Below are 13,293 nucleotides of genomic sequence, written 5' to 3' on the forward strand. Positions count from 1 at the left end.
GATTTTCCTCTATTTCCCCTGTGCTATTCTCAGTCGTGGGGTGCTGATGAGATCAGCTATTTAAATGAGTATCGTTCAGTTCAGTGGCTCAGTTGTGCCCAACTCTTTGTGACCCCGTGGACTGCAGCACCCCAGGCCTCCCCGTCCATCACAACTCCCAGAGTTTACTCAAACTCATGTCCATCGAGTCAGTGATGCCATCCAGCCATCTCATCCTCTGTCGTCCCCTTCTCCTCTGGCCCTCAGTCTCTCCCAGCATCAGGGTCTTTTCCAGTGAGTCAGCTCTTTGCATCAGGTGGCCAAAGTATTGGAGTTTCAGCTTCAGCATCAGTCCTTCCAATGAATATTCAGGACTGATTTTCTTTAGGATGGCCTGGTTGGATCTCTTTGCAGTCCAAGGGACTCTCAAGAGTCTTCTCCAGCACCAGAGTTCAAAAGGTGCCAGCTTTCTTTAATGAGTACAGACGAACCTATTTGCCACGTGGGAATAGAGACTCAGATGTAGAGAACAAACATTTGGAAACAGAGGGGGAGGGGAGGTTGGGACGAGTTGGGAGATTAGGACTGACGTGCGTACACTGCCTTGTTTAATGTGGACAGCTGGTGGGGACCTTCTGAAAAGCTCAGGGAGCTCTGGTCAGTGCTCTGGGATGACCTACAGGGTGGGATGGGGGGTGGTGGGGGGAGGGAAGCCAGGATGTGCAGGAGTATGTACAGCTGACTCACTTCATCGTGCAGCAGAAAGGAACGCAACATTGTAAAGCAATTAGACTCCGATAAAAATAAATCACGACTGAGTGACTTCACTTTCACTTTTCCCTTTCATGCTCTGGAGAAGGAAATGGCAACCCACTCCAGCGTTCTTGCCTGGAAAATCCCAGGGACGGGGGAGGCTGGTGGGCTGCCATCTACGGGGTCGCACAGAGTCAGACACGACTGAAGCGACTTAGCAGAAGCAGCAAAAATAAATCAAATCTAAAAATAAAAAATAAATGAGGTCTACAACCCCACAAAGGTGTTCGCAGCTGCATAGAACCCTTCCCAAGTCTTTTGCTGACCGGCTGTCTTACTCCCCGCAGCCAGCCCCAGGCAGCCTTTCTTGTTACCTTTGCCTGGGTGTGGATTCTCCTTGTGCTAAACTCCCAGAGCTGCTACTTGCTAATCCCGCCTGGCACCCATCGCTTTCTGACTCAGATAACAGCTGCGTGTCTGCCTGTATTACTTCTCTCTGAGGCCCCTTGGGGTTTAAGCCTCCCTGCATCCCAGTGCCAGCGCCAAGCAGATGCTCGGAGACTGTTTTCTGAATTGAAAAGGACAATCTTTCTACACGGGAACTTTTAAAGCTTCATCAGGGTATCAGCTGCAAAGCTGAGAGGTGGGTAGTTTTCCAGAGAAGCAAACTAAAATTGAACGAAGACATTCGTTTCTCATTGTTGTGTAAATGAATTAACACAAACTTAGCAGCTTAAAATTATAGGCCTAGCACATTACCTCTCAGTTCTGTGGGTCAGACCCTGGGCACAGTGTGCCTGGGGTCTTTGCTTATCGTCTTCCTGCTGAACAGGGTGAGAGAAGACATTGTTTTTTTTGTTTTTTTCAGCTCTACCCACCAAATGGCAACCCATTCCAGTATTGTCTAGAGAACCCCCATGGGCAGAGGAGCCTGGTGGGCTAGAGTCTATGGGGTCGCCAAGAGTTGAGCATAACTAAGCAACTGAGCAGGCACACACCTCTTCGAATAGAGTGTCCCCACTTCTTGCATCTTATGAAGGAGGGTGGGAGACGCTTCAACATCCCTTTTGCAGATGAGAGGTAATAGGTTAAAGCTGCTTAGAAAGGTCTTGCTGCTTTGTTCAAGGAGAAATTTTCTCATAGTGAGAGTTTTCTTACCTTCATCCACAGGTGTAAGAGACTGAGAGGCTGTGGACCCTTGGAGTGAAGTGGAAGTATTCAAGAGAAACATAACTGTCTCCTAGACACAAAGCAGAGGCGGATGTGTTTAGCCTGTTTCAGACACGGCGTGCCAAGATATTTGAAGAGATAATTCCAGCTAAAGTGGCAACTATTGGGAGAAACAGTATCCTGTTTGGAGCACTGTGGGAGAAGGGGTAGTATTCTGTCGCCTTGGGTTTATACATATACATATATATACTTAGATGTTCCTGTTTAGAAAGTGAAAGTTGCTCAGTGGTGTCTGACTCTTTGCGACCCCATGGACTATACAGTCAGTGGAATTCTCTAGGCCAGAATATTGGAGTGGGTAGCCATTCCCTTCTCCAGGGGATTTTCCCAGTGCAGGGATCAAACCCAGGTTTCCCACATTGCAGGCGGATTCTCTAACAGCTGAACCAGCTGGGAAGCCGAAGAACACTGGAGTGGTAGCCTATCCCGTCTCCAGATCTTCCCAACCCAGGAATCGAACTGGGGTCTCCTGCATTGCCGGCAGATTCTTTACCAGCTGAGCTACTAGGGAAGCCACATCGGATTCGCGTGGCTGTACAGCAGACGCTAACAAGACATTGCAAAGCAACTATATTCCAGTAAGAATTAATGAAAAGTTCCGTTCCCTTGGATGACGTAGTTGCACACGCATGCCCTGTCCCTCGTCTGTTGCCCCTTTCCTGGCTCATCTTTGCAAACATGTGCTGAGGTCCTGCTTTTTCACCTGTAAAACGAGGGCTTCAAAGCCAAGCTGTCACGAAGACCAAACGTCTGTGGATACAAACTGCAAGCAGTTACACTGATGTCAGCATCCCCACTCTCTGGTCCAGGTCAGTCCGCGGCTCTCCCGGTCTTGCGTTAAGGCCTCCGTGACAGCAGAGTCTTGCGATGGATCGCCCTCTACTGGTTAATGAAAGCCTAACCGGACATCTCCGGGGTGGCTCAAGCAGTGAATCCACCTGCCAATCAATTCGGAAACCGCGGGTTCGATCCCTGAGTAGGGAAGATCCCTTGGCGAAGCCTAGCCCTCCAGGCTCCTCTGTCCATGGGATTCTCCAGACAAGAATTCTGGAGTGGGTAGCCATTTCCCTCTCTAGATCTTACTGACCCAGGAATCGAACCTCAGAAGGGCAATTTCTTTTGTACGGTCGCTTTACTCCGAAACAGAGATAGGTTAGCATTTTGCTTGATTTAAAATTTTTCCTTAGGACCTTTAATTTCCCTGCTCACTCGCTTTTTCTCTTTCGTTACCCACTCTTTAAGGAATACCCACCACCGAAAGAGTGTCTTCCCAAGAATGCCGCCTTCGGTCACGTGTACTTCCCAGCCTCTTTCTTTAAAAAACAAGCAAACAAATGCAGCCTTACTGAGGTCTATTTCCCATATTATAAAATTCATCCATTTAAAGCATTCAGTTCAGTGACTTTCAGTATATCCACCGAGATTCCAACCATCCCCACAATCTAATTTTCATCAAATATTTTCACATATATTCACTAGGATTCACCTCCCATTCCTCTCCATCCCCTTATCCCTAGGCAACCACTGTTTATTATTATTATTATTATTAGATTATTTCCCCATAATCCATTTTCTGTCTTATAGATCTGCTCGTTCCGAAAATTTCACTGAAACAGAACCACCCAGCACATGGTCCGTGGTAGCGGTTCTTTCAACTTGTCACGGTGTTTCCAAGGTTCATCTACGTGGTAGCGAATGTCAGTGCCTCACTCCTTTTTGTGGCCAAATAACATCCCACTGCATGGATATATCAACCCCCTTTCGCTGTTTTTGGAAGCATCATTGACATAACATACTCGTTTTGGTGGTACAGCATAACGATTCAGCGTTTGCATACGTGGTAAAGGGCTCACCCCAGCGCCCAGTTAACATCGAAGACCACATAGCTATAGTTTCATTTTCTTATGATGAAAGCTTTTTTAATGGTTTTAATGCATTTCCCGTTGACTGTCTGGGGTCTTTGCTGCTGGGTGGGCTCCATCCAGCTGCAGCGAGTGGATGCCACTCTCCAGCTGGGGTCCGCCGGCTCCCCCTGCAGCGGCTTCTCTCCTCGCAGAGCAAGCTCCAGGGTGCGTGGGCATCAGTGGCTGTGGCACACGGGCTCCGCTGCCCCGTGGCATGTGCAGTCTTCTCGGACCAGGGGCCAAACCCATGTCTGCTGCGCTGGCAGGTGGATTCTTTACCACTGGACCACCGGGGAAATCTGTGCTGAAAATTTTTAAGATTTATTCTGTTAACAATACTTTAAACATACAGTGCAGTCATATAGTCATTGGGCTGCGCACTCTCTCTCTCTCTCTCTCTCCTCTCTCTCCCCAGCTGCTCAGCCGTGTCCGACCCTTTGCCACCCCATGGACTGTAGCCCGCCAGGCTCCTCTGCCCGTGGGATTCTGCAGGCAAGGACACTGGAGAGGGTTGCCATGCCCTCCTCCAGATGCTGTGCTCTGCACCCCATAATTTATTTATTTTAAAAGTGGAATTTCATACTTTTCAATTCTCTTTACCCGTTTGCCTACTCCCACTCCCCGCCTCAGCAACACCAATCTACTGTCTGTGTCTGCAGACACTTGTTTTTAGAGTCCCCGCAGTGAGACCACATGTGCTTGTCTTTCTCTGACTTCCTCGCTCAGCACGTGCCTTCGTGCTCCTCCCATGTTGCGGCAGATGGCAATCCTCTGCCTTTTAATCCCCCAGCTTTCAGTGCTCAGAGTCACCGGGTGTCTGACCTGTTCTCAGTATTTCTCCCTTTGAAGAGGGACTATCTCTTTTGAGGGGAGATTTCATCTGTGTCTCACCGTGGCTAGTCCTAACTGCCTCATCCTCTTTACCAAGAAGGCCAGTATCTGAAGATGTTGCAGTTCTGTTTATTGGGCTGTAGTCTGCCAGGCTCCTCTGTCCATAAATTTTTCAGGCAAGAGTCCTTAAACATGTTGCCATTTGCTCCTCCAGGGGATCTTCCTGACCCAGGGATCGAACTTGCATCTCTTGCACCTCCCGCATTGACAGCGGATTCTTTCCCACTGCGCCACCTGGGAAGTCTGACTGATACTGAGTCTGTGTTTGGCCATGGCTAGTCCTGCCTGACTTATCCTCTTTACCCATAGTGCCAGCATCTGAGGATCCTGCAGGTCTGTTTTATAGGGACTATTCTCCCCCCGCCAGTTCTCAGTGTTAGGGGTTTGACTCTGTATAGAGGTCTGTGCTTGGGCTTTATTTTCCCCCTGAACTGCTCTCTTTGTTCTTGGACATAACCTGTGGGATCCTTGCCACTTTATCCTGAGGGTGTAGCCTTCCAGTTCACCGTGGACGTGAGCTGAGTCTTCTGAATCCTCAGCAGCCTCGCAGTCTCTGTGGCAGAAGTCAGGGCCAGCTCTTAGTGGGCTCTCCAAGGTGAAAGCTATTTTTAGTGCTTGTTTACTTTCCTGGGTTCCTGGTTTCACTTCATCTGAGGGCTTAGCTTATTCCTCCTTTTCATGAAGTTAACTGGAAGTTCATTTAAAAGATGATTTTATTTCAAATTCAGCATTTCAGTTGTTTTACTTACGAGGGTCATTCTAGTATATAATTCAGCACATTGCCAGATGCAGAAATCCTCAGTTAGCCTCATTCTCCTGATCTTTAAAGATATTTTCAGTTCCCCTTCCTATCCTTGACCAGCCGTCTATAATTTATCTGTGTATTGATACAGTTGCCGTTCCTGACTTCACAGTTTTGACATGACCGACCATTAGGTCTTATTTCTTTGTGTACTTTAAGATTGGTGTGACCTGCTTTTCTTCAGAAAGTTGTTTGGGAGAATTATCTGAGCTTCGGTTTCAGATTTTCTCCTAAGAATCCTGAGAGAATTTGCATTTGCTTTTGATTGGTACTTGGGGGTACTAACAAGCTGAGGTTGCTCTAAAATTAATTCTCAGGTAAGGTTCCTTTATCTACACTGGTTGTGTAAATTCAGACCACAAACTTCCCTGAGAGTGTGTGATTACAAAGCCTCAGAAAGTTAAGATCTCTTTTTCCTGAGATAGGATTTTTTTTTTTTCCCCTTTATTTCCTCTCGTACCAAAGTCTAGTCTGCTGGACTCTCGTATGGATGTCTGGGTCTCCAATTAAATGCTCCCTGAGAGTTTGGGCTTGGTCTCTCTCTCTCTCCCCAAGTCTCTCTTGTGTGCTTATCGAAACACAGGCCAATTTGTAGTGACATGTACTGTCACACTGAATGAAGAAGTATGTCAGACAGAGAAGGAAAAATATCATGTTTCTTACATGCATAATCTAAAAATAAATGATACAAATGAGCATGCGTACAACACAGAAAGAGACTCACAGACTTAGAGAAAGAATTCATGGTTGCCAGGGAAAGGGCGGATGGGGGGAGGGATAGTTAGGGAGCTTGGGATGGACATGTACATACTGGGGTACGTATTTGAAAGGGATAACCCAGGACCTACCGTCTAACGCAGGAAACTGTGCTCCGTGTTATCTGGCAGCCTGGGTGGGAGGAGAGTTTGGAGGAGAATGGACAGATGTGAATGTATGGCTCAGTACGTTGCTGTTCACCTGAAACTATCACAATCTTCTTAACTGGCTGGCTATACGCCAGTAAAAAGTAAAAACAAACAAACAAGCCAAATATCATGAGAGTTCAGCAAATTCCCCAAAGTGAAAGTCATATGCAGGGCTGCCTTCACTCTCAGCATTCCTGATTGTTCTTTATATTTGAAAGTTGGAGATTTCCTTTTCTTTCCTTGCCTGCTCATAAGTGTATTTAAAAATAGTTTCTAAAACCATTCTGTCCGATGTCTTTAGTTGTTTCACAGTGGTGGGTACATCTATACCATTCAATCTGCCATAATAACAGAAATGCAATCTCTTCAATTGGGCTTCCCTCGCAGCTCGGTTGGTAAAGAATCAGCCTGCATGTGGGAAACATGGGTTCAATCCCTGGCTTGGGAGGATTCCCCGGAGAAGGGTAAGGTTATCCACTCCAGTATTCTGGCCTGGAGAATCCCATGGGCTGGATAGTCCATGGGGTCGCAAAGAGTCGGACACAACAGCGACTTTCCCTTTAGAAAGTATATTGAAAAGAATCTTGTCAATGTACTTCAGACTTCAAAAGATCACTTCTTTTCTTTGTATTTTAGCTCTCCTGGGTCAGCATAGTAGCATGGAAATCCCCTTGTTCATTCAACTGTTGACGTTAGGTGCTAAAAACAGTAACCCAGAAAACAAATTCTAGCCTACACTGCTCATGGTGTTTTCCATGGCAGGCAAGTTATGTCAAAGTGTAAAGTTGTGCTTCTCTCCACATCCGTGTTTTCATCACCTGGAATCGCGTAGGCCCCTGGAGAGTTTGTAGGCTGTGACAATGTGGTCATTGTTCTACTTGCAATGTTGTGTATGAGAAAAATTTTTTCCTGACCTTGTATTTACTCCCGCCCCCTCCAGCCTGCAGTCTGAAATTCTGAAAGAGTATGCAAGGGCCAAATACTGAGAAATTGAAGGTTATATGGACATAAAAATTAATACATTAAGTGCTTTGTGAAGTCATTGCTGATGTAAGAAAGGAGAGTCAATGATCAAGACTGAAAGAAACTCCAGGATTTGCACGGCACTGAGCCAGTGTGGATTTAGATGGACTGACTCACTTGAAACCCTGCTGAATAATGTTACATTCATTTCCCTTGCATAGTCTGGAAACTTCTAGTCGACAGGTCATGAGGCTCCCAGACCTTTAGCTAACCATGACAATGGGAAAACGTTCCCTTCTTCTTACACCTTTTAGAGCATCTTTGATTTCCTTGTTCCTCAGACTGTAAATCAAAGGATTCAACTTGGGGATCACCACCGTCCAGAAGACCGAGGCTATCTTGTCATAGCCCAGAGAACTGCCTGCTCTGGGGTGCGTGTAGACGAAGAGGCCTGATCCAAAGAAAAAGGTCGCTGCTCTCAGGTGGGAAGCACAGGTGTTGAAGGCCTTGGCCCTGCGTTCAACAGAGCTGATCTTCAGGATGGTGGCAATGACGTCACTGTAAGATACCATGATGATTAAGACGGAGATCACAGCAAAAATCGCTGCTCTCACGAATTTTATCACTTGTAGCAAGAAGATTTCAGAGCAGGAGAGGACTAATCGTTGAGGCAGGTCACAGAAGAAGTGATGGATAACATTTGGTCCACAGAAATGGAGCTGAAGTAAGGCACACAACTGAACGAGCGAGCCAAGGGATCCAGCTATACACGATCCTGCCACCGTCTGCAGGCAGAGGGAGGGGGACATGGTCGCTGTGCAGAGCAGAGGGCTGCAGATGGCGACGTAGCGAGCATGAACCAGGGCCGCCAGGAGACAGCCAGGCCCAGGCGAGAGAACAAGAGGTGCTGCATGGTGCACCCCGGAAAGGAGGTGAGTGCAGGCTTCCTGAAGAAGTCTGAGAGCATTCTGGGGGTTGTGGAAGTGACAGAGCAGGAATCTAAGAAGGGTCAGTTGCTGAGGAAGATGCACATGGGTGTGTGTAGGTGGGAGTCCGTCCTAATCAGGATGATGAGACCCAGGTTCCGGGCCGCTGTCAAGACGTAAGTCCCCATGAACACGGCACAGAGAGCAATCTTAAACTTGGGAGAATCCGAAAATCCCAAGAGGATAAATTTGGTGACTGTTGTATTGTTCCTTCCTGCAGCCATTGTCTTGAAGTTTCTTGAAACTGTGGAAAGATTCTTGGGTTGTAAAGATTGTCTATTTTAATATCATGAAATCTGTTTGTTTTGGATAAAGTTTCATATTTTTGGACAAAGATTATTCATAGTCAATATAAGAAACTATAAAATTAGTGAAAAAACACATTGAGGATCCCATTTCGCAGCACACTTGATAGTTTGTGATATATTTTTGCAATTTTTTCTGCACATACATGTGTGCACACATAAACACACAGATGTTGCCAAACTGTTGTCCGAAAACTGGTACTGCCGCTGCTGCTGCTAAGTCGCTTCAGTCGTGTCCGACTCTGTGTGATCCCAGAGACAGCAGCCTACCAGGCTCCCCTGTCCATGGGATTTGCCAGGCAAGAGTACTGGAGTGGGTTTCCATTTCCTCCAAAACTGGTACTAGTTTACACAAATTCAAGATTTTATGATAAAATTTTGAGAGAGTCATTTCCTAGGCAGGTTGATAAGAAGTCTAGGAGTCCCCAAGGAGAGAGAGGTCTGGAATTCTCAAGGAGGAAGGAAGGACAAACATTTTTTTCCTTCTCTACATTCCTTAGGATTATATAACAATAATGTATCCTGCCTGAGGACAGTCTCTGGATTAAACCTCCTGTAATTCTGTAAATTATGGGAGTAGACCTGCTCTTGACAAGGATTATATACCAATAACGTATTCTGCCTGAGGACAGTCTCTGGATTAAACCTTCTGGCTAATTCTGTTATCTTAAAATGTAAATCATGGGGGTAGGTCTGGTGAGGTCTTTACAACCTCCAGACACTCTTTGGATTCATTGGAGAGCATATAACTTCATCGCTAACACTAGCTAGGGGGTGCTCTTCTGCCCCCTTCTGATGCCCATGTCAGAAGCTTTCTCTATCTCCTTTATACTTTAGTAACACTTTATTACACAAAAGCTCTGAGAGATCAAGCCTGGGTCTCTGGCCCTGGATTGAATTCTTCTCCTCCAGGGGCCAAGAATCCTGGCATCGTGAGTCAACAACCTTTCAGTATCTTACCGTCCCATTCAACACTGCCCATAATTATTTAGCTTTACTCTTTGACAATCTTGCAGGTTAAAAACATTCTCATTGGTTTTATTTGCTTTTGCTTCTTGACTTGCTTGTATGTATGTTTTACCCTTTTGTTTAGTAGGTTGTTCTTGATTTGCAGGAGCTTTTAACATATCAAGGATCATAATTCTTTCTCCCTCATATATTTTCCTAAATCTTTTCCAAGTGTATCATTTAATATCAATATTTTTTATGTTGGATTTTGCTATATGGATTTCTTTTATTTTTAGGTGCTCAATTGTGGCTCAGACAGTAAAGAATCAGCCTTCAATGCAGGGGATCTGGGTTCAACTTCTTGGTTGGGAAGATCCCCTGGAGGAGGAAATGGCAACCCACTCCAGTAGTCTTGCCAGGAAAATCCCAAGGACGGAGGAGCCTGGTGGGCTACAATTCATGAAATCGCAGAGTCAAACACCACTAAGCGACTAACACTTTCCCTTTTTTCACTCAATTTTCTATGATATTTATGGTACCTGACTTTGGTATTACACACAAAAAAATATTGTTTTACACAATCCAAAAGTCTTTTTAATATTTTCTTTGAATTCACTTGTATTTTTATATTTACATTTAAAACTTCTGGAGTATTTTAGTACACAGTGTCAAGTATAATTATGAGATAATTTTTCTTTTGTTTTTCCAAACTCTCCCAACACAATTAACTGAATGGTTTCTCCACTGATTAAAGTCACTTCCATCATGAAGTTGTTTATAGAGTTGCTGTTCTGCCCAATTTTTAAGCTAATAGTCCATGTACTATGTGTCCAGTCCTGCACATTTTAAAACTGCTTATGACTATATTTTATTTAAAATAATAGAACATTTTGATAAGTGATAAAAAAAATTCCTCACTTTTTCACTCTGAGATCGTTTTGATGGTTTTCATAGTTATGTCTTCAAAAGACCTTTATGATGAACTAAAAAATAAAATGACATTTTTACTGTGTTTCATTATTACATTAACTTGGGAGAAAATAACAGATGATTTTTCTTTGCTAAGCTGTTTCTATAAATAACCAAAGAAACACTGACAATTTTAATAAATATTATAATACTAAGATTATTAAACTTGAGTGAAGCACTTGGGTCACTCCAGGCTCTGCCCCTCCGCTGTCACCGCTTCTCTGTGTCATCAGTTTCCTCATCGTAAAACGAGGTAATTTTAGCTATTCTCCTTATATGATAGGGACCATGCTTTCCAAATAAGGGAGCAGTAGTCATGGTAGAAAAACACTGAAAGAAAAGTAACCTAATATTCTAAGACATTGTTTTTATTCCTGAAAGAGGGTCATTTGAATACTAGGAAAGGGAAAATTGTATTGACTCAATACCGTCCATCAATGTCCCCAGTGAGAGCACAAGATCCAGACTATGTCCCTACAGTCAGACCTGAATCATAAGTTGATGTCTTTAGAACACCTTCAGTAGAGATCGGATGAGTGCGTCAGCTGCATTTATAACATGTTTATATCTCAAGAAGTTAAACAAAGGTTTCTTTGGGAACACTAGTTACTGCGGTATTTCTATGGTTTATGTTGCCATCTTTGTCCTGAAGGGACTGGTACTCTGGAGATCTTGAGGCCATAAGATTATGTTTGAAATTTTAGAAAATACTTTCAGTGAAGTTGATTGTTTTTTTGCTTTGTTTTAGTTTTATTTTTAATTAATTCTCATTGAAGCGTAATTGCTTTACAATGTTGTGTTAATTTGTCCTGTGCAGCAAAGTGAATCAGTCATTCATGTACACACGGCCCCTCTTTTCCTTCCCATGGAGGTCACTCCAGAGCCATGAGTGGCGCTCGCTGCGCTGTGCAGGAGGTTCCCATTAGTTACATGCGCTTTTTGCATAGTGTCAATACCGTACGTATACCAAGCCCAGACTCCCAACTCATCCCATCCCTCCTTTCCCTCGTGGTATCCATACATTCGTTCTGTACATCTGTGTCTCTGTCTCTGCTTTGCAAATAAGATCATCTCTACCATTTTTCTAGATTGCACGTATATGCATTAGTGTAGGGTACTTATTTTTCTCTTTTTGACTTACTTCACTCTGTGTAGTTTTTCATTGTATTATTGATGCATTTTAAATAAAAAGTCTTTTAATGACAAGGTAGAAATGATAAAGTGAAAGTCACTCACTTGTGTCCAACTCTTTGCAGTCCCATGAAATGTAGCCTGCCAGGCTCCTCCATCCATGGGATTCTCCAGGCAAGAACACTGGAGTGGGTTGCCATTCCCTTCTCCAGGGGAATCTTCCCAATCCAGGAAACTCAGGTCTCCCACACCGTAGGCAGATTCTTCACCATCTGAACCACCAGGGAAGCCCAGAAATGATAAAGTATTGTAACCTACATTTTCTAATTTAGTGGCAAGAGAAAACGAAGTAAAGTTTTAGATAATGATGATGATGATAATGATTAAAACTCCCAGAAGCAGAGAAAGCTCACACAACTCGAAAAGTAAGTAGAAACTTCATAGTCATTCCTCAGTTATTTTTATGTCGCTTCCATTTGTTATCTGCATTCTCTCCCCATTGTTAATTCAAGACCAAACATATAGCAATCAGAATCATTGGTTTTGATTAAGAATAAGAGGTTCAGAATAGAATAAATACTGCTTCCTCGCTTACCTTAAAGCATGTGAAATGGGTGGACTGGCCAAGCAGCCCTGGTGCAACCCTGCCACCTGTGACGTCACAGGGTGGCCTTGAGATCAGCAGAGTGAGCCTTTTAAAGGGCAAGCTTACCATTCTTCCAGGATTCTTTTATTATGGAAACTTGCTGCATATACAGTGTTTTCAGAATCCCATATGAAAATAAAATTTATGGGAAAACAGCTTAGAAGTTTGAGAATCAAAGTGGATGAGCAGTCACTCAACATGGAAATGCCATTTCTAAGATTTTGGAGAACAAAGAGCAGAATAAATTACTCATCTGCTTAGTATTAATACACTTACCAAGAGTAGCTTAACATTCAGTCAAGAAACAAAGTCATTCTCGTATTCTTGCTTTCTTTCTCTCTTAATTTGATATAAGAAAATGTTATATTACCAAAATAAAGTTTACATCCCATGAACTAGGTGTTTTTATTTCCTTTTAATAGCAAAGCCCAAATTAATTAACTATTTATAAGTCACAGAAAATGTTTCTCTGTTCGGCAAATAATCTGATGTTGTTGAATATCTAACCACTTCCAGGCGCCAAGTAAAGCCATCATTTGGGAAACAGGTAAAGGAAGATTGAATAAATATTTGAAATGGCTCCTGGGCTGGTTCACTATTGCTTTTCACGTATTTTCAAGGAGGAATGCAAGAAAGTAGGTGATTGAATATGAAGAGGGAAACACACAGTGTAAAAAGGTAAGCATATCTTCCCTGCCTCCCCTGGTAATCTGTCCCTCTTATGAACATGAAGCTCCTTCTTCTATGCTCCCTCAGCCCCTTCACGTTTTTCTAGTTCGGTAAGAATCTCGTTGTCCTTATTTTTACGAGTTTTCCCAATACGCCTTAAACTGTGCTTTTAGGCAAGATGAAATGTATTTTTAATATTCCTTTAACACCTA

The 13,293-nt window shown here is 43.8% G+C and overlaps 1 pseudogene; it reads right to left on the reverse strand.

The window, feature by feature from the left end:
- Nucleotides 1-7,690: 7,690 nt before the first annotated feature.
- On the reverse strand, nucleotides 7,691-8,637 carry LOC138092311 (olfactory receptor 5AN6-like; annotated as a pseudogene).
- Between the last annotated feature and the right edge of the window lie 4,656 nt (nucleotides 8,638-13,293).

The sequence above is a fragment of the Capricornis sumatraensis genome, chromosome 16 (assembly GCF_032405125.1).
Source record: "Capricornis sumatraensis isolate serow.1 chromosome 16, serow.2, whole genome shotgun sequence".
NCBI lineage: Eukaryota > Metazoa > Chordata > Mammalia > Artiodactyla > Bovidae > Capricornis > Capricornis sumatraensis.